The 22074-nt window shown below is 43.4% G+C and overlaps 1 protein-coding gene across 1 annotated transcript in view; it reads left to right on the forward strand.

Annotated features, from left to right (window-relative positions):
• The window catches only part of ZNF423 (zinc finger protein 423), a 280738-nt gene that overhangs the window by 171876 nt on the left and 86788 nt on the right, over positions 1-22074 (forward strand). The window lies entirely within an intron of this gene.

The raw sequence follows: 22074 nt of genomic DNA on the forward strand, positions 1-22074 counted from the left end.
TTCTGAGTACAGCACCTCAGAATGCACCACTCTCCTTTCTTTAAAGGGAAGTTGTCATATGAAAAATGACCTAAATCATGTTAAGGGGGTCTGCCGGGGTACTGAGTCAGAATAGGTGACGTAAGGAGTATGGCTGAGGGTCATACATAGGCTATTTTGTTTCTGTTACGCCAGTGGTGAGGGATGAGCAGCATTGTCGCATTGCTAGCCTGAGCTGTGCATGCTCTCGAGGCAGCTATCTAGGTCAGCCATGCCTCTGCTGTATCAGAAGCAGAGAGGGGCAAGAGAGAAAGGGCCACGATCGGGTACAAATCGTACTTTTATTCTCAGATAGTCTCGGTACAGTGCTTACAAGCTCAGTTGGAGACAGCTTGTAAGCACTCTGCACGTTTGGCCACCACTTCTAGACAGCAGCGGTGGCCAGTCTCCTTGACAATGTATACGCAAAAGAGCTAAAAGGGAAAATATTTGTAAACTTTATCAGTTTTGCGATTTATACATAAAATCTCTAATTAAAATGATGAGTGATCGTTTAATCTACTTCTGGTCAGCTCCCGGTGGCCAGCTAAAGCACTGCACCTTTGTCAAGGGTCTTCACAATTTTATGTCCTACTGCAATCGGGGAAGAGGGGGGAGGCTCCTGCTGCAGCTTTGCTATGAATAGACATCGGACAGTGAGAAGAAGGGACATAGCCGCCCCAGGAGAAAAACTTTCAATTAGGAAGTCTGTCACTTCAGACTGACCGTACGAACCAAGTACATAGGGAATGTAGTTCCAATAGCCCTTGGGTCTCCAATCTGCAGAAAATGATGTTAAATCAAATATGCTAATTAGATTGCTTGGTGCACCCTAGGTGTGGCCAGGAGGCTTGGTGCATTGCTCCATGTACTGGTTGCGCATGACCGGCCTCTCTCCCTAGTGATTGACAGCACTGGAGGGAGTACTGTCTGCAGAGAAGTCTCAGAGAAGCCAGCACTATCACAGTAGTGAAGGAGGCAGAGCTTTCTATACTAGTGGGCGGAGCAGTGCATGGAGCCTCTTGGCCACACCCAGGGTACACCGATCAACCTAATTAGCATATTTGATTAAATGTATTCTTTAGAAAAGACACTGCAATTAGATTACGAAGAGGCTAACGGAGCTGTAAGCCCCACAAGGCCATATACTTAGCTTATTCTGTTAGGATGGGCTGCTTTATATGAGACAAAATGGAGGAAATAAATAGAAGGAAGAGATTAAGGGATTTTTTTTGTTGTGATCAATGGTCCTTTAATTGAGCAGTCATAAATAATCTTTAGGTAGAATTGCTGGGAGGCGAATGTAAAGTGTGCTATAACTCAGGGAGAAGACATTCTGCTTTCTTCCCAACGAGAACCCCCTTCTCTTTCGTCTCTCGCCCCTTCATCAGCTGCAAATCTTATTCTGAATAATGTATAGATTTTTGCATAAATAGATGCGAGAACTATGTAGGATCTGCCGGCTCTTCCTATATGATGATCAGTTGCATCCCCCATACCATATCTCCCTCCTAAACCCTGGGTTATTTATAGGGTGAACAATGCCGCTAAGTAATATTTACTCGGCGCTTCTGTCACCAGTGAATCTTGGGCTGATGAAAAACAAGGCACCATTTGCATTTCGGTAGTGGCGTGACATAAAGCCTTATTGCATACAAAGCCACGCTTAATGCGGTTCTCTTTGAGGAGGACTCTCCAAAGGATGAGTCCTAACTGTCGTAATCACTTAACAGTGGTGGAGCTGCAATATGTGAGTGAACCTGTAGACGGTGAGGGGCGCAAAGGCAGAAACTTTTTTTTAAATATTTTTAATTGAAGCCAATTTTCCATTTTATTGTCCAGATCCATTGCTCCTGGCACAGCATGCTTCATCAAACCATTTCCATTTCTGAGCTGTATAGAGCCCCTTTATTATTACCAGGAAAGTTGGATTTATTTTCAGTGTTTTGAGAGCAATGCAATTATAGAGCAGACCTTCTCGGAGGGGCGCAGCGAGTTCCTCTGCGCTCCCCAGCCAGCAACATAGTCTCGCTAAATGAACAACGGCATTACCAAGTCCCCATGGGTGATATTGCATTGAGGACAAGCAAAGAGTCAGAAGTTTAGTTGAAGGCAGTATTGGGCACTGCTGATCCTTAAAAGCGCAGGCTCAGTCCTAGCACAGATCTGCTCCTCAGTCCCTTGCTGGTTTTGTATTTTGCAGCGAGCCTCACTTGAGGACATGCACATGCCATTTGTAGAGTCGCCGTCATTAGTCACAGTCTATTGCTCTGTGACTCGCAGGTGTGTTGCGCACTTCTCTTTCCGGAGGAAAAGCATTGTCTTCTAAGGATACAGCACAACGGCTGGAGCCTCTTAGCGCTAAACCTGAAATGTAGCCCAAAGTGATCATAAAGGAAATGGCCCACTGCCCCATGCGAATAATGATCTAGCATACATGCCATTGTTTAAAGTCCACGGTAAGAAATCACTTTCACGGGGCAAGTAGTAGACGCTTAGAGTATGAAGGAAAAGTAGAAAGGTGAAGGGAAAACTCAAACGATACTCCTTTACAGGTTTGGGAAGTCGGTAAGTCCATTTCTAACTACTGTTTTTGCGCTGGGATCCTCTTCTGTCTGTGAAGTGATTAAAGTCATTATACAAGACCAGATCAGAAATATTTTTCGAGCCTTCCCATAGGCGCGAACCATGCATTACCATGAGTCGCTTACAATGAAATGTCAATCTGCTAGTGGACGAACATGACTCCACGGTGGTTTGTAGCCTTTCCTTGGTTTATTACGAGTGTTGTATATCGTACTCTGCCATTAAGTTTTCTTTTCTGTATCTTTAAGAACGTAGTTGCCGCCCTCCCCATCTTGTGCATCAGTCTCCCTCGGTATTGGTGCCCTCCCCAGATTGGCCCGGATTGCTATGTGCCACCGGCCTGCCTGAATAATGCAGGAGACATCATTACAAAACTGTACGGTTGCCTCTATTAGATCTCCACTGCTGCCTATTAGCAGGTTATATTACAGGGAAGGGGCTTCTGTAATGGCCACAAACGTGTTAAATATATTTATTGTTAACGGGATGTGAATGTATATGCCGGGGTCCGCAGAACGAGGCGTCGAGACTGCAGTCTGGAATAGTAATTCTATTCTCCCGTCTCTCTTCCGTGCACTTATTCCACCGAGTCTTGGCGCTGCTTTGCCTCGCTGTATCATTTAAGATAAAAAGCAGGAGCTCCATATTTCTGACGGAGAACTCCTATTACATCCGCGCGGCAAAGAAATGTGCCCTTGCATGACTAATAGCGATGAGGTATTAGATCATTATTGCCATCAGTGCAAAGTGCTTGGCAATAAAGTGCAAAGGAGCCCGCTTAGAAGCGCGAGAGACAAATTAGAAATGTTCAAGCCACTTGCTCTGCTGTCCCCTGCTGCCGCGCCTGCTCTTACCACAATACAAACACATAGCCAAGGACAAATCTGTGTGGCACCGTCATGATACAGGGCTCCACAAGCCCATGGAGGACAGGAGAGCTGACCCCCAACACTCTACCGGAGCGGGCAGCAAAGCATCGGCACACAGAACTCGCGTAATCTAGACACCTTCTACATCAGTCCCATTTTTATACCCCTAATGGGGTTTTCCAGTCCGTCATCCTTTTTGTAGCCCATTGCATTGATCTCTCTCTTCAGTCACATGATTGCTACAGCCAATCACTGATCTCAGCAGTGGTGTTTGATAGGTTAGATGAATCATGGTTGTGATTGTCGGCAAGGATCATCACAGCGGTGGATCAAAAGGGTGAGTAATGGTGGTTATTATTTTATCATCGTAAATGGGGTTGTCTGGGCGTAGAATATTGATGACCTTCTCATGGGATAGGTCATGCCTAGCAGACCGGAGGAGGTAGTTAGACGTCCAACACCCTTACCTCTGCATGTCTGCAGTACCCCACGGAGGTGCTTATACCCAGACAAGCTATTATGTTGGGGTGTCGGACCCCTGTAGGTCTGATATTGATGGCCAATGCAATATTTTATGTCGACAACACCCTTATAGGTATGTGTACGTGGAGTATTTTTCACATGGAATTATCCGATGTGTATGTGCTTTGGCATCCGCATGCAGGTTAGCGTAATTCAATAGGGCTGATCCACGTGGGGCAGCAGACCCACTAATTGAGGAATTTTTGTATCTCGGTCATGTCAAGGACGTGACCACTTGTTTAGCATCGCCATATTGTGTGATGTATGGCTGTGCCAAAGTCGCCATGTAGTGCCTTTTAATTATCAGGAGGCTTCTATATTTGCGGAAGTTACTACCACTGAGGACACCTCCTTAAGGCCTCATCCTGATGACCCTACTAAAGTATGGTGATAAATACGGACATGAAATTCATATTTTGTTTGGATTTTCTAAATATGGGTAAACTGTCAACTTTTCGATCTACTCGGCTGCTCCACCCTATTACCCAAATCGCCGGTTTAACATATCTGACAATCAGAGTGCTAACCGTGATGTCTGGACCAACCCCGGGTCACCTGACTTGAACTCAGCAGTCTCAGAGATGTAGATGACGCTGTTGAGTTTGGGTCAGGAGTCCCACAGCCTGTTTGGACTCGTGGCGCGTAAAACTGGACTGAGGGGGAAAATTAATTTGATGGATAAAAATTTAGAAACTTGGTCATATTTCAATTCCCCATTGAAGGTTAATATTGGCAGCTTTTACAGCAAGCATATTATTTTTTTTTTTTTTGTGTCGTGGGGACGAGTTGGCAACCTTAAAAGGGTTTTCAGGCCTTGGGGCTCAAGTCTGCAGTTACTCTCTGTGACTGCAGACTTGTGAATGCTCAGTGTGAAAAGCGTAGCCATAAGTATGTGTCTATCCTCTCTCTCAATTCACTTCTATTGAGCAAGGCTGTGCATGTCTAGTTGGCATGCAACCGCATGTAAATTGCGCCTTCCCACTCCTTGCACCAGAGAATCCTGACAGCGTGCACATTGCACACTCTGAGGATTCACAAGTCTGGAGTCACAAGAAGTGACTGCAGACTTGAACCCCAAGCCTAGACAACCCCTTTAAGTCAGAAAAACTTTAAAGTTGTGTATTCTACTCTGGTGGTGAAATATTACAGGAGTCTAAGGTTTCTGCCCCTTTGTAAAAAGGAGTTTTTTAATTGTTTGGAGTGTCTGCAGAGCATGGGCCAGTGCGAAAATGAGGTTGAGCAGCAAGACATATTTAATTTCCTTCACAATAATTGTCCACACGCTGTGTACCCTTTTCCTGGTTAAACAGCTTTTCGTAAAAGAAGAGGATTTGACTCTAAAATGCAAACTGTTGCTCTTTCCTCACTGTCTTAGTCCCTTAACCCGAATCTTGCTGGATGGTCCGTCTCGCAACCATTCCCTGACTTGGAAGACATACTATCCTGAACTGTTAGCGGGAAAAAGGCTGAATTCAGACAAATTCACTTTTTTTTTTCCATTGAGATACGGCCGTTTCTACCAGCAATCTGAAAACAACATGCACAATAATCATCTGTTCAATATCATCCCGAATGTGATTGACATGTGGAAGTCAGACACAGAGTAGCCCTATTGTTTTTAATTTTTTCTTATACAGTGTCATCATATTCTGCAGAGCTTTACATACATCAGCACCACTGTCCCCATTGGGGCTCACAAGCTCCATTCCTCGTTTGTATGGCTTTGGAGTGTGGGAGGAAGTCCGCAAAAACATGGTAAGAACGTACAAACTCCTTACAGATGTTGTCATTGGTGGGATAGAGCCAATTGACCTTGTACACACACACGTTAATTTAAAATTTTGGGGGGCAACTTTATCATCCTTTTGCATTTGGGGAGTTAAGGATTGGGCATCTTTTATTTTAACATGCCTAATATTTAGCATGCTGGGAGATAAGTGCTGCTACCAGCATTTCCCCCGACCCTTTTCCGATGCCTATTGCATATACTGAAAGCTAGGAATGTAGGAAGATGGTTATTGCCCAATGGCCATGGCATGGCTGCTTTCCATTGACTGATTCGGTCCCCGGTTGATTGAGTAGATCCATTTCTCTTATAATACGGAGGCGGACAACTTTGACCAACTTCTTTTGGTAAATGATCTTTTGTAAGCTTCAAGTTTTACTTGAGCCTTTTTTTTTTGTTTTGCACTGTCCTGTAATATGGAGAATTCGGAGCAGTTCCCAGTGGTCTGTCGAATTTTCCCTGCCCTCCAACCATAGTTTGCACAAATCCTTTCTTTATGCGTTTCATTTATCATTCAGAAGAGAGACGCTGGGCTTAGAGGTCAAATGCTCGGAGCAAGAATTCAGACAATGTTACTCTGTAGAATGTCGTGCGCTATTGTTGAGGGGAAAAAACTTTAATACATTTTTACTTTTTTTTTTATTTGTGTATGTTTTCTTTCCTAAAGTTTCCAACATCCTTCCCCAGAGATTCTACGTTTAATGCTTTTCCAAAATTCAGATTATTATGAGTTTAGTATATAGAGCAAGTAGTATAAACTCAATACAACAGAAAATAAACTCTACAAGCAAAATGGGGGACGAAGCTAGATGTCTACACCCAGATCCCAACTACCACATATTCTTTGGGTATATACCCATCGTTGAAGCTTGTGTGTGTCCAAAATAGTAATTAGACCACAACGTTTCAGGACATTAACAGTCTATAAACCTGATATTGGGTATAAATGTGAGATTATTTCTAAAACCCAATTTGAAAATTTCAAAGTGTAATTATAACTCCGGAATATCATTGTAAAATTTACAAAGGGAGTCCGTCAGCACAAAATAACTGCTCAAGCCAAACACTGCTGCTTGGTGCACCCTTGGCGTGGCCGGACAGTTCAGGTGATCTTCCCACCTACTTGATTTCATGTAGCTTTGTCTGCTCCTTCTTGATTGACAGCTCTGGCTTTCCGGAGCTGAAGAAGGGCAGAGATCAATTAGAAAAGAAGTAGATGGGAAGGAGGACTGAACTGCTTGCCAACACCAAGGATGCACTGAGCACTTATCCTTAGTGTGCACAGTCATTGTGTGCTGACAGTCTTTAACCAAGTCCCCAGGATTATGATATTGATTTCCTCTTATGTGGCAGAGGGTCCTATAGCCAAAACTTGGTTATTAGGGTGTAGATGTGACTATCTTTGCACTGCGCAGGCAATGCCATACTTGGAGACTTGTGGACTCCTAGAAGAAATGGAAAATCTTTGGGCACAGCACTTGCCTCCTGGAACCATCTGGGGCAAGTCTTTGGGCACAGCAAGTCCCTCCTGGAACAATCTGGGGCAAGTCTTTGGGCACAGCAAGTGCCTCCTGGAACCACCTGGGGAAAGTCGTTGGGCACAGCATGTGTCTCCTGGAACCATCTGGGGAAAGTCTTTGGGCACAGCATGTGTCTCCTGGAACCATCTAGGGAAAGTCTTTGGACACAGCAAGTCCCTCCTGGAACCATCTGGAAAACAGCAATTCCCGAACATTTAATTGCCCCGAGATCCAGACGCATCGTAGTTATCGAAATAAAAATTTGGTGTCGCGCTAACCAATCTGCCATCTCCCGCAAAGCAATTTAGGAAATTGGCTATGCTGCTACTCGGGGTAGATACTTCTGATGATCCTTTGTCGAGGTGACATCATACAGGGTATAACACGGAGATGCATATGTACCCTAATTTCAGATATGCCCAAATCATATTCCAGTGCCACAAAGCAAAGTTACAGGGATGGTGGCTGCTGTTTGGGTCTCATCGGGTTGGCCAGGTGTCCTCGGACCTGCAGCTTTACCGATCACCTGATATTGGTGAATTCGTATTCATGCAGTTCTCTCATAGTGGTCCATCATTCATTGACTTTTACAGGTATTGCATCTTTGTACAATATTTTATTCATTTGTCGCTGGGTTCTCCATTCCGTGTAACATGATTTCGGTTTTAACTGTAACTGATTTAGTAAAATCTGGCGATATAACATCTGACGTTTTTTATCCGGGGAGCTCAAGACATGATTGATCCATTTATCACCCTATCTGCCACCTGTATTAATGAGAGTTTTAGAACTGAGAACCGGAGATAATGCTTCTGACGGTAGCGTTAACGTTTTCTAAAGGAAGGGGGAAAAAATTGTGTTAGAAGCAAGTGTAACCCCCAGTGGTCTTAAATGAATTGCCTGGCGATGGTTAGCACTCTCGTCCCTGGGAGTCCTGATTGGGTACATACAAATTATTTTTTTTCTCCTATAGTAATAAGCGAGAAGAATGATACTTTTTTTTTTTTTAATGATTTCCTGGCCTCCAGCCTCCTTCTCACATACAAGTCCAGTGCGTGGGAGCGAAGACCACCTCTACATTCATATATATAATAGGCTCCTCAGCAACCAAAAGCCCAAGAGCAGTAATTTAGGTGGGAGGGACGTCTTCATCAGCAAAGCGCATGCATTAAGGCAGCTTAATCATGTAAATCTATCCTATTAGTAAGTTTAGCAGAAAAATGAACATGAAAGGTGTTAAAGAAGCCTTCAGTATGTCATAGAGAGCAGGGTTATGAGTCTATTAAAATGTTATTTTGATAATTAAGACGGCAGCTGTTCTGAGGGCATTGGGGGGCTCGGCGCCCGGCGAAGCAACGCTGTGTACAGTGAGCTGGGCAAAAAAATGGGAGATAATGAAGGAGGATTTTTAGGAATGGTCGTTTCTGAGGAGAGATGCGATAATCTGTGTCTTTTGGGGGAAGCAGTGGGAATGGAAGAAAGGAATAAACATGATTCAGTCTTCGTGGAAGCATTTAATTCCAGTCCTTTTAGAGCAGGTAGAATGATTTTCAGATCAGTGATAAGTCTATTTGCACAGTATTCGCCCTGTTAGGCAAGTGTTAAGAGAGATTGTTACAGTTGCATACTTATCAACCTTAAAAATGGAACATTTGGGATTTTTAAGACCCTCCCCAACAGTGCCAACAAAATAGCTCCTTGGGGGTGGGGTTCTGTTCACAATCTCCTCCTTGTAGTCCAGATTGCCGGACAGTCCTTGTGATTTTAGGACTTTTTCTAAGCATGCAATAGCAGTACTGCCATGGCACCTAGCTTTTGTAGCACATGCTGTCTGACCCGTGTTACCCCACCGCTCATAACAGAGACCCTTGGGTGACCATTGCCTAATGTTGAGGATACGTGCTCACAGAAATATGAGCGCAGCTAAAGCCTTATTTGCATATTAATGAAAACACTATTGAGGTAGGCAGCAACAGATAGAAGATATAAAGGTGTCGATAGATTTACATTTTAAAGACCTGCATACCAATGTATGCCATTTGGGGAAGGAAAGAGGCTGATCTTACTGACAGATTTATCACAGACGTTTATTTTTCCCTCTTTGTTTGGTCACTTAGCAATAATAAAGGTGACTACTGACCTCAACAGCATGAGCATCTCTGCCTAGTTAATAAAAATGACCGTTTCACATATTGTAAGAATTCACTAGGTGGTTTGTCTAACTTCACAGATATTCACATTATACAAATGGAAAGCAGCCTTTCTCTGCACAAACTAATAACAAAATAAAACAATCCTTCCACTAGGGAGGCAAAGCTTAAAATCAGCAGCCAGACTGATTGCTTGCCCAACGCCCAACTACTAATTTAGCAACCTTTTATAGGTATTGCAAAAGCTCAACTGGAGATATGGGAGCACTCGGTTCCATCCAAGCTCTTCCGGCTGCTCCTAAAACCCGGACCCAAAATTTGGTCTCATTAAAACTTCCCAGCAATCTGTCTTTGCTGGAACCTTCATCCCCAGGATCTACATCACCGAGGCTATCAACCTTGGTGACACATCTCCCATCCAGGACTTTACCACCTGTTCCTCTACAGTATGTTAACTCAAATAAAACATAACCCCCCTCCCCATTTCTCTAGTGCATCTTAGTTAAAACTTTAAATAGGGAGATGTCCTATAGAATGCAAAATAACAAAGATGAGTTATGAATCGGATTCACGTATTTACAACCTTCCCTCAATGGCATATGTTTTAGGTGATCAAGAGAGGATTATTTTTCCAAGTAGCTGTTCCCTCCTATAGGAGTCTGTGATCAGAATGGTTGAGTTGCAAAGTATTTCTCTCATATTTTGAAAGTGTTTTGTAAATTTTTCTTTTTTCTAATAGTCTCCATCCTGTTCATTCTGAAGATAAATTCATTTGTTTCTTGATCTAGGGCCAAGGGATGGAGGGGCTCTCAGAGTCCAGCAGTGAAGGATGCTTTTGTGAGTAGTTGTTGCCCAAATGTAGAGACTTTATTCATTTTGACCCATTGCAATGGATCGATCTTCAATGTTGAATAATGTCCATTGAGGAGAGAGATCTCATAGGTGTCCTTCAGAAATTGCAATGGCGTTTGATAGTCCTTGGATTTTTAGGCATTTCCATAAACTGTGAAAAATCAGCTAAAAAATCCACATAAAAAGTGCTTCGGAAATGCATTGTATACACTTCCTATTGATATAAATGAAAAATCCAGTTCGCTGATCATATGACACATTTTTTATAGCTTTTTTTCCCCGCTGTTTTATTTTGAAAACCCTATTGCTGAAAAAAAGTGACATCTCTTTGGCTGCAGATTCCTCCTCAAAATCCTCTCCAAACAAGGAAAAAAATGGAAACATGGAAAAAATATCAAAAACCTGCATTAAATAACAGAAAATCAAGTCTAATTTCCTGCCTTCAAAAACTTTATGTGAATTTAGTCTGAGAATGTGAACAAAGCTGATGGCCTGTCCTCTTAGACTTTTGTCACCCCATGATTAAATGATTCATCTTTTACAGGCAAAGCTGTAAACTTTTGGTATTATAGCTCAGTCCCATTCGCTTAATGCGGTTATCTTCTTTCTGCTCTTTTTAGTCCACAGTCTAGGTGATGCTTTATTTTCCCTCACTGGGTCCAGTGCTGGCTCTCCGTTGTTGCTCTGTTTTTTGTTGACCCATACCAAATCCAGTCCTGCCTCTCCGTTGTTGTTCTGGTCTTTGTTGATCCTCGCCAAGTCCAGTGCTGGCTCTCTGTTGTTGCTCTGGTCTTTGTTGATCCTCGCCAGATCCAGTGCTGCATCTCCGTTGTGGCTCTGGCCTTTGTTGATTGGCTGCATGTGTGAAATCATAGGTTGTGGCCATTCACTGAGCTCAGTGGCTCAGCTAATGTAGGTGGCACAAGCTGCTGAGCTCAGTGAACTGACGTGACATCAACAAAGACCAGAGCTACAGCAGAAAGGTGGCACTAGACCCAGGAACTTTGGTACAAAAAATAGGAAAAAGTGGACAACCTATTTGCTCCGAGGTGTAATACCAGGCCCAGCTCTACGAAAAATATGGAGATGTGCCCAGTAAACAATTTTGGGGATTGCGCTGCACTCCTCTGGGAAAAAAATGCAATGATTCTTACTGCAACCGATATGTTATTGACTGCTTATCCTACAGATAGGACAACCATTTTGTAGCTTTGGAAAACTATTTTAATAGCCCATTTGTAAATGATAATTGTGCACTATCTGAAAAAGTAAAAGCAAATACTGTAGTAGTAGCCCCTGATATCTATTTCCACAAATGGAACTTGATGGAGGATCAGTGGTAAACTCTGCATTTGCTAGTGTCAAGACCTAATTTGATTTCTTTCCGAGATAATTTCATTTAGGAAATCTGAAATAGAATATATGCAAAATACAATATTGAGTTCACTGTGATTTATCGTGCGTGGGGTTTTTCGTATGCATGAAATTATGGCGGCTCTGAAGCTTTTATAAATGAGGAAATAAAAGGCTTTTGAAAACTACAAAAATTGAGCTTCACTGAACTTGTGCTTTCTTTGTCATAGAATATCTGTATTTGCATAATCCTTTCAACTTTCCAGCCACTAAATCCCTAATCTGAAAAACACTTAAAAAAACATCTCTCCCTTAATCAATACACTCCCTGAAGATGTTTTAACTTGTAAAATATGACTTGTAACATCAAACAAGTATTTGATTTCAATTAACTTATTTTGTAGGGATAGAAATTAATTAAGCATACAGATTTCTATCAAAAAGGGGTTTGATGGGACCATAAACAGAGGTTTCATTTCAAAATACCTTCAACATCAGGACCCTTTATCTTACACACTCTTCATTCTGCAGCCCACTTCTTGGCCCATGGCAGCCCACTTCTCGGCCCATGGCTGCCCATCTCTCGGCCCATATCTGCCCACCTCTCGGCCCATGTCTGCCCACTTCTCAGCCCATGTCTGCACACTTCTCGACCCATGGCTGCCCAATTCTCGGCCCATGGCTGCCCACTTCTCGGCCCATGGCTGCACACTTCTCGACCCATGGCTGCCCAATTCTCGGCCCATGGCTGCCCACTTCTCGGCCCATGGCTGCACACTTCTCGACCCATGGCTGCCCACTTCTCGGCCCGTGGCTGCCTACTTCTCGGCCCATGGCTGCCCACATCTCATCCTTGTTCTCCCCTTTCCCAACCCTGTTTACATTGTATGAAAAATAGGTAATGCGTGTTGATTTGGGCTTGTAGTCATGTTAACTTCCTATTATTCTACATTCCTTTTATAAAAATTAATTATTGCTTAATTGGTGTCCTACTTATGGCAGCAATATTTTTACATTTTGCTCTGTATTTTAGGTGACCGTAATTTTGACCGTGGCAAAGTCCATATCCATCGATAATCCCTGCTGATGTTTCTCTTTTTCCCACTGACCCTGTTCTTCAAAAATAACGACTTGCGCTTCACATAAGTCTCCTAGCATCTCATCTAGACCTTGCCTTCTCTTGACATAAATTGATCACTTAAGTGAGCCCAATCCAGCCTAAGTTATTTTCCTGTAACCCGGTGCCCCATAGTATCCTTAATTCTGTTCAGTCTAATGACTTAATATCTTTGCGGTGTAATTGTGAGGGTGAGAATGAAGGTATCTCGGATGATCCTTGACATGAGGCCACTCAGGAACATAACAGCATCCATATATAGCAAATGTGAAAATGATAGAAAAGAAGCGAGTGCCTATGATGAATGTGTTCTGGTCTGGCCCCGGTGACACAGCTGGAGATGAACTGAGGTGGGAACACAATCAAACCAATTATTAGTGAGCGGCGAGAACCAGTCTTGATGTTCCTAAGCGAACCACAAAGGTCTGGAAGACATTGTACGCGTACGAGTTCTACTCTGCAGCCTGATGAATTTCTACGAGAATCCAGCAAATGGGCCCTTAGGAAATCTTTATTACTAAGGCTATAGTTAGCTTGGCCAGTCTTTAATTAGATTGATGAGTTTACTGTTTGCGAAGCCACTGGTCAGGACTAGGGTGGGAGCCGGGGACCACTTATGATTCAGATGTTAATGTAAAGTTTGTAACACTTAGGCTCACTTTTTAAAGAAGAGGAAAAGTTTCTCTGTCTTAATAAATGTTGCTTTCTAGGTTAGCTGTAATTTATTCACCTAGGATTCTTGCAATATCGAAAGTGACTGTTTCAAGTAGACCATGGTCATAAGCCTCTAATTATATTTTTTCCACCGAGAATTTCATTTTCTACTGTTGCATTCTTAACATTGCAGAAGATTTTTTTCCCCCCAGTGCACAGATATCTATTATACCTGGACGTTATTTGGTTAACATAACCCCCTACTCTCCAGAATGTTTTCTCCGAAGGTGAAGAGCATTAATGTGCGCCCAGCTCCAAACGGTTATATAAGCATTAGCTTCACCGCTTTATAGTAGCAGCAGAGTCATTATTTTCAGATTTACAAGCATTAAATATTTTAATTTAATGCCTTGGCTCTCTTGTAATTCATCCACTTAATTATATGATAATTAGTCAAATGAAAGACATACAGCTGTTGCTGTTATTTATTCTTCTAGGAAGCTTTTGTTTCAGCCATTCTATCCGGTTTTCCATTTGTTTTAAATGGGATAGAAAATAATCACATTTGTGTTTTTAGGGTGTCCAATGTGATGTTGGATGCTTATCTACTACTGCTCTGTGATGATTACGTTATTACAATTTACTGTGAAAAAAACATGAAAAATGTTGGCTCTGGTTGGAGAGTCTCGGGAATGGAAGCACATTGTAGTGCACTGGTAACACAGGGTCCGTCCTTGTGCCACCCACAAACTACAACCTTTGGCCCATTTGTACTAAAAGATGACCTTTTGTATAAATTCTGGAAGATCTCTGTCTTTTGGTATATAGTCCAGACCTATAAGTCAGACATCATGTACTAAGCTTCCTTAGAATCAGGGCTGTGGAGTCGGTAAGCCAAAACTCTTGACTCCTCAGTTTCCATGACACAGACTCCAACTCCACCAAAATGGGCTCCAACTACACGACTCTGACTCCACAGCCCTGCCAGGGCTGTGGAGTCGGTAAGCCAAACCTCAATTTCCATGACACCGACTCCACCCAAAATGGGCTCCGACTCCACGACTCTGACTCCACAGCCCTGCTTAGAATCTCAAGGGATAGATGCTTTTCATATCTCAAAATCCTGATTTGTGATGTATAGACAGACTGTTAGGTAGTTAATGACTTGGGGCATTTTGATGATATTTGATTCCTTGGTGTTTCTTGATATTCATTGTAGTAATTTATCAGATTAGTATAATGTCTAAAACTGGCCATACAGCTTAGACTTGTGTTGGCTGAACCCACCAGTATCGATATGTTCGGCCTTCGATCTAATGCGTTTGGAGACACCGGCCAAATGAGGGTGGGGAGTGATGCTAATCAGGCATGTCTGATTTCGGACTGTGATAACATTGTTGTCCTTTAGATAAGCTACCGGCTGATGTTTCAGTTGCCAGCTTTCTTGGGGAGAACACAGGAGCGCTCGGTCAAACGAGCACTACTGTGTATGGTAGAATCGGCTGCGATGGCTGCCAGTCAAAGGATCTTTCAGCAACGGCTACATGTAATGTGTATGGCCGGCCTAATCCATTTTCATACACTTCACGTTCTTCCACACTGATACTTCTACTTGCTCATTTATACAAATACAGAAAGGGGACCCACCGAACGTGTCATGTGTGGTGCTTAGTGACTCCACTGTTGGTTAGAGAAAAAGATGGGGTAGATGGATTTCACCATGTCCGGATACTTTTGTTCTCCGAAGTGTCTGGCAATACACAATAGGTATCTGAATGATCTTTTGACCTTCGGATAGCTCTCCCGCCAGCTATCTCTCGGCAGAGCGCTCCCGTGTTGTCTGAGTGAGCCGTTGCATGACTCTTCTGGAAGCGGCTAATCTCAAAGGGGAAAAAAGGATCAGTAGGATGGATCCTTCTCTCTCTTCCGACATCTTTCAGAGAGGAATCTAGAGGTCCCCATACACATTAGACTTTCTGCCAATACCGCAATATCGGCAGGCTCTCCTGACTATAGCCTGTGCATGGGCGCCTTTACTGCACTCTTCCTACTGAGAACCTATGCATGCTTGGGCAAACTGAGCATGCATGTGTATGGAGGGGTCAAGAGAGATGTCAACCAAAATGTCTCCCCTGTGAGTGATAGTATCATAAAATGGAAGGAACCAGAACAACTCAGCCACAACACAGAGACCATATATAATTATAGAGTGGGGTCAGAAAAGTCATCGACGCTCTGCTGACTCCATAACTACAGAGTCCAGATCTCATCTGGTATTAACATCAGCACAAACACTGTGCCCCTGCTGAGAACTTCTGGCTGAGCAGCTTAATGCAGCCTTACACCACCAAGCACAATAGAAAGCATTAAATTTAGTAGTATAAAGCTGCCACCACTGGTCTCTGGAGGAAACCTGTTCTGTGCAGTGATAAATCACACTTTATCTGGCATCCGGGAGGCGAGTCTGGATTTGGTGAATCCCAGGAGGATGTTGCCTACATTTTGCTAAATGTAGAGTTTGATGGAGGAGGTTGTTTTTCAGGGCCAGTTTGGATTTAGAAAGGGATGTTGTAAAATCTCCTGTAGGTGTCGCGATACTTCCACTAAAGTCCCCCGTACACATTAGAGGACTACCAGCTGAAAGATGCTTTGGCCGATCATTCTGCTGACAGCCATCACAGCCGGCTCTACCATACACTGGAGAACTCACTCAAACGCTCCCGCCTTATGTATGAGAGAGCCATTTAAAGACATCTGCCAGCGTCTGATCACCGGAGAACAAAGTGATCAGAAATTGGACATGTCTAACTCAGTCGACCGTCGCGCCCTTAGATATTATAGTGTCAGCTGAACCTGGTGATTTTGGTGGGTGTTGCTTACATTAGTCTGTTTTTGAGGAGCTTAAGGCTATATTCACACTTTGCGGATTTTGCTGCGGATCCGCAGCGGATTTGACCGCTGCGGATCCGCAGCAGTTTCCCATGAGTTTACATTTCAATGTAAACCTATGGGAAACAAAAAATGCTGTGCACATGCTGCAGAAAAATCCGCGCGGAAACGCTGCGGATTACATTCCGCAGCATGTCACTTCTTTTCTGCGGATTTTCACCTGCTCCAATAGAAAACTGCAGATGAAAATCCGCAGAAGAAAACGCAGTAAAAACCGCGATAAATCCGCAGTAAAAACCGCGATGGGTTTTCACTGCGGATTTTGCAATTCTGCTGCGGAAAAATCCGCAGTGGAATCTGCAGAGTGTGAACATAGCCTAAGACCGAAAAAGAAGAGTGGGAGAAGGTTTTCTTCTTTGGCCTGGATCATTGGATTCAAGATACCCAATAATTATTCCAGGTGAAGCTTCTCCTTGTTATTGACCCTAGAAATACATGTTCCGTCTGGCAACTATCATGCTAGGACCTTTTTTGGGTGGTCTAAGCCTTTCTAAAATGAAGACAAAATAAGTGTTTTATATAAATGTACACGGATTGTGAATTTTTAACTATGAAATAATTTCTCCAGACGCTGTGGCTACCATGTTTTTTGGGCTTTATTGGAAAGCCTTAAGTCTAGGAAGCCTGGATGCCATGTATATACAGTACAGACCAAAAGTTTGGACACACCTTCTCATTTAAAGATTTTTCTGTATTTTCATGACTATGAAAATTGTAAATTCACACTGAAGGCATCAAAACTATGAATTGACACACGTGGAATTATATACTTAACGAAAAAGTGTGAAACAACTGAAAATATGTCTTATATTCTAGGTTCTTCAAAGTAGCCACCTTTAGCTTTGATGATTGCTTTGCACACTCTTGGCATTTTCTTGATTAGCTTCAAGTGGTAGTCACCGGAAATGGTCTTCCAACAATCTTGAAGGAGCTCCCAGAGCTGCTTAGCACTTGTTGGCCCTTTTGCCTTCACTCTGCGGTCCAGCTCACCCCAAACCATCTCGATTGGGTTCAGGTCTGGTGACTGTGGAGGCCAGGTCATCTGGTGTAGCACCCCATCACTCTCCTTCTTGGTCAAATAGCCCTTACACAGCCTGGAGGTGTGTTTGGGGTCAATGTCCTGTTGAAAAATAAATGATGGTCCAACTAGACGCAAACCGGATGGAATAGCATGCCGCTGCAAGATGCTGTGGTAGCCATGCTGGTTCAGTATGCCTTCAATTTTGAATAAATCCTCAACAGTGTCACCAGCAAAGCACCCCCACACCATCACACCTCCTCCTCCATACTTCACGGTGGGAATCAGGCATGTAGAGTCCATCCGTTCACCTTTTCTGCGTCGCACAAAGACGGTGGTCGGAAACCAAAGATCTCAAATTTGGACTCATCAGACCAAAGCACAGATTTCCACTGGTCTAATGTCCATTCCTTGTGTTCTTTAGCCCAAACAAGTCTCTTCTGCTTGTTGCCTGTCCTTAGCAGTGGTTTCCTAGCAGCTATTTTACCATAAAGGCCTGCTGCACAAAGTCTCCTCTTAACAGTTGTTGTAGAGATGTGTCTGCTGCTAGAACTCTGTGTGGCATTGACCTGGTCTCTAATCTGAGCTGCTGTTAACCTGCGATTTCTGAGGCTGGTGACTCGGATAAACTTATCCTCAGAAGCAGAGGTGACTCTTGGTCTTTCTTTCCTGGGGCGGTCCTCATGTGAGCCAGTTTCTTTGTAGCACTTGATGGTGTTTGTAACTGCACTTGGTCACACTTTCAAAGTTTTCCCAATTTGTTGGACTGACTGACCTTCATTTCTTAACTCCTCTGTGACCTTAGACGTACTATCCCGTCGAGGTGCCCTGGGCTTATCTGACCCTGGACGGGATAGTACGTCATAGCCGATCGGCCGCGCTCACCGGGGGAGCGCGGCCGATCGCGGCCGGGTGTCAGCTGCTTATCGCAGCTGACATCCGGCACTATGTGCCAGGAGCGGTCACGGACCGCCCCCGGCACATTAACCCCTGGCACACCGCGATCAAAGATGATCGCGATGTGCCGGCGGTGCAGGGAAGCACCGCGCAGGGAGGGGGCTCCCTGCGGGCTTCCCTGAGCCCCCCGCAGCAACGCGATGTGATCGCGTTGCTGCGAGGGTCTCCTCACCTCCCTCCCTGCTCGAGCCCCGGATCCAAGATGGCCGCGGATCCGGGTCCTGCAGGGAGGGAGGTGGCTTCACAGAGCCTGCTTAGAGCAGGCACTGTGAAGGCTGCAGCGCTGCATGTCAGATCAGTGATCTGACAGAGTGCTGTGCAAACTGTCAGATCACTGATCTGTGATGTCCCCCCCTGGGACAAAGTAAAAAAGTAAAAAAAATTTTTTCCAAATGTGTAAAAAAAATAAAAAAAAATATTCCAAAATAATGAAAAAAAAAAAAAAATATTATTCCCATAAATACATTTCTTCATCTAAATAAAAAAAAAAAAACCAATAAAAGTACACATATTTAGTATCGCCGCGTCCGTAACGACCCGACCTATAAAACTGTCCCACTAGTTAACCCCTTCAGTAAACACCGTAAGAAAAAAAAAAAAAACGAGGCAAAAAACAACGCTTTATTATCATACCTCCGAACAAAAAGTGGAATAACACGCGATCAAAAGGACAGATATAAATAACCATGGTACCACTGAAAGCGTCATATTGTCCCGCAAAAAAAGAGCCGCCATACAGCATCATCAGCAAAAAAATAAAAAAGTTAGTCCTGAGAATAAAGCGATGCAAAAATAATTATTTTTTTGTAAAATAGTTTTTATCGTATAAAAGCACCAAACCATAAAAAAATGATATAAATGAGGTATCGCTGTAATCGTACTGACCCGAAGAATAAAACTGATTTATCAATTTTACCAAACGCAGAACGGTATAAACGCCTCCCCCAATAGAAATTCATGAATAGCTGGCTTTTGGTCATTCTTCCTCACAAAAATCGGAATAAAAAGCGATAAAAAAAGTCACGTGCCCAAAAATGTTTTCAATAAAAACGTCAACTCGTCCCGCAAAAAACAAGACCTCACATGACTCTGTGGACCAAAATATGGAAAAATTATAGCTCTCAAAATGTGGTATTGCAAAAAATATTTTTTGCAATAAAAAGGGTCTTTCAGTGTGTGACGGCTGCCAATCATAAAAATCCGCTAAAAAACTCGCTATAAAAGTAAATCAAACCCCCCTTCATCACCCCCTTAGTTAGGGAAAAATTAAAAAAATGTATTTATTTCCATTTTCCCATTAGGGCTAGGGTTAGGGCTAGGATTAGGGTTAGGGTTAGGGCTAGGGTTAGGGCTAGGGTTAGGGCTAGGGCTAGGGTTAGGGTTAGGGCTAGGGTTAGGGCTAGGGTTAGGGCTAGGGTTAGGGTTAGGGCTAGGGTTAGGGCTAGGGTTAGGGCTAGGGCTAGGGTTAGGGCTAGGGTTAGGGTTAGGGCTAGGGTTAGGGCTAGGGTTAGGGTTAGGGCTAGGGTTAGGGCTAGGGTTAGGGCTAGGGCTAGGGTTAGGGTTACAGTTAGGGTTGGGGCTAAAGTTAGGGTTAGGGTTTAGATTACATTTACAGTTGGGAATAGGGTTGGGATTAGGGTTAGGGGTGTGTCAGGGTTAGAGGTGTGGTTAGGGTTACCGTTGGAATTAGGGTTAGGGGTGTGTTTAGATTAGGGTTTCAGTTATAATTGGGGGGTTTCCACTGTTTCGGCACATCAGGGGCTCTCCAAACACGACATGGCGTCCGATCTCAATTCCAGCCAATTCTGCGTTGAAAAAGTAAAACAGTGCTCCTTCCCTTCCGAGCTCTCCTGTGTGCCCAAACAGGGGTTTACCCCAACATATGGGGTATCAGCGTACTCAGGACAAATTGGACAACAACTTTTGTGGACCAATTTCTCCTGTTACCCTTGGGAAAATACAAAACTGGGGGCTAAAAAATAATTTTTGTGGGAAAACAAAAAGATTTTTTATTTTCACGGCTCTGCGTTATAAACTGTAGTGAAACACTTGGGGGTTCAAAGTTCTCACAACACATCTAGATAAGTTCATTGAGGGGTCTAGTTTCCAATATGGGGTCACTTGTGGGGGGTTTCTACTGTTTAGGTACATTAGGGGCTCTGCAAACGCAATGTGACGCCTGCAGACCAATCCATCTAAGTCTGCATTCCAAATGATGCTCCTTCCCTTCCGAGCCCTCCCATGCGCCCAAACGGTGGTTCCCCCCCACATATCGGGTATCAGCGTACTCAGGACAAATTGGACAACAACATTTAGGGTCCAATTTCTCCTGCTAACCTTGGAAAAATACAAAACTGGGGGCTAAAATATAATTTTTGTGGAAAAAAAAATATTTTTTATTTGCATGGCTCTGCGTTATAAACTGTAGTGAAATACTTGGGGGTTCAAAGCTCTCACAACACATCAAGATGAGTTCCTTAGGGGGTCTACTTTCCAAAATGGTGTCACTTGTGGGGGGTTTCTACTGTTTAGGTATATTAGGGGCTCTGCAAACGCAATGTGACGCCTGCAGACCATTCCATCTAAGTCTGCATTCCAAATGGCGCTCCTTCCCTTCCGAACCCTCCCATGCGCCCAAACGGTGGTTCCCCCCCACATATGGCGTATCAGCGTACTCAGGACAAATTGGACAACAACTTTTGGGGTCCAATTTCTCCTGTTACCCTAGGGAAAATACAAAACTGGGGGCTAAAAAATTATTTTTGTGGGAAAAAAATTTTGTTTTATTTTTATGGCTCTGCATTATTATAATTATTCTGTGAAGCCCTTGGTGGGTCAAAGTGCTCACCACACATCCAGATAAGTTCCTTAGGGGGTCTACTTTCCAAAATGGTGTCACTTGTGGGGGGTTTCAATGTTTAGGCACATCAGTGGCTCTCCAAACGCAACATGGCGTCCCATCTCAATTCCTGTCAATTTTGCATTGAAAAGTCAAACGGCGCTCCTTCCCTTCCGAGCTCTCCCATGCGCCCAAACAGTGGTTTACTGCCACATATGGGGTATCAGCGTACTCGGGACAAATTGGACAACAACTTTTGAGGTCCAATTTCTTCTCTTACCCTTGGAAAAATAAAAAATTGGGGGCAAAAATATAATTTTTGTGAAAAAATATGATTTTTTATTTTTACGGTTCTGCATTATAAACTTCTGTGAAGCACTTGGTGGGTCAAAGTGCTCACCACACATCCAGATAAGTTCCTTAGGGGGTCTACTTTCCAAAATGGTGTCACTTGTGGGGGGTTTCAATGTTTAGGCACATCAGTGGCTCTCCAAACGCAACATGGCGTCCCATCTCAATTCCTGTCAATTTTGCATTGAAAAGTCAAATAGCGCTCCTTCCCTTCCGAGCTCTCCCATGCGCCCAAACAGTGGTTTACTGCCACATATGGGGTATCAGCGTACTCAGGACAAATTGGACAACAACTTTTTGGGTCCAATTTCTCCTGTTACCCTTGGTAAAATAAAACAAATTGGAGCTGAAGTAAATTTTTTGTGTAAAAAAGTTAAATGTTCATTTTTATTTAAACATTCCAAAAATTCCTATTAAACACCTGAAGGGTTAATAAACTTCTTGAATGTGGTTTTGAGCACCTTGAGGGGTGCAGTTTTTAGAATGGTGTCACACTTGGGCATTTTCTATCATATAGACCCCTCAAAATGACT

This window comes from Ranitomeya imitator, chromosome 9 (assembly GCF_032444005.1).
Source record: "Ranitomeya imitator isolate aRanImi1 chromosome 9, aRanImi1.pri, whole genome shotgun sequence".
Lineage (NCBI taxonomy): Eukaryota > Metazoa > Chordata > Amphibia > Anura > Dendrobatidae > Ranitomeya > Ranitomeya imitator.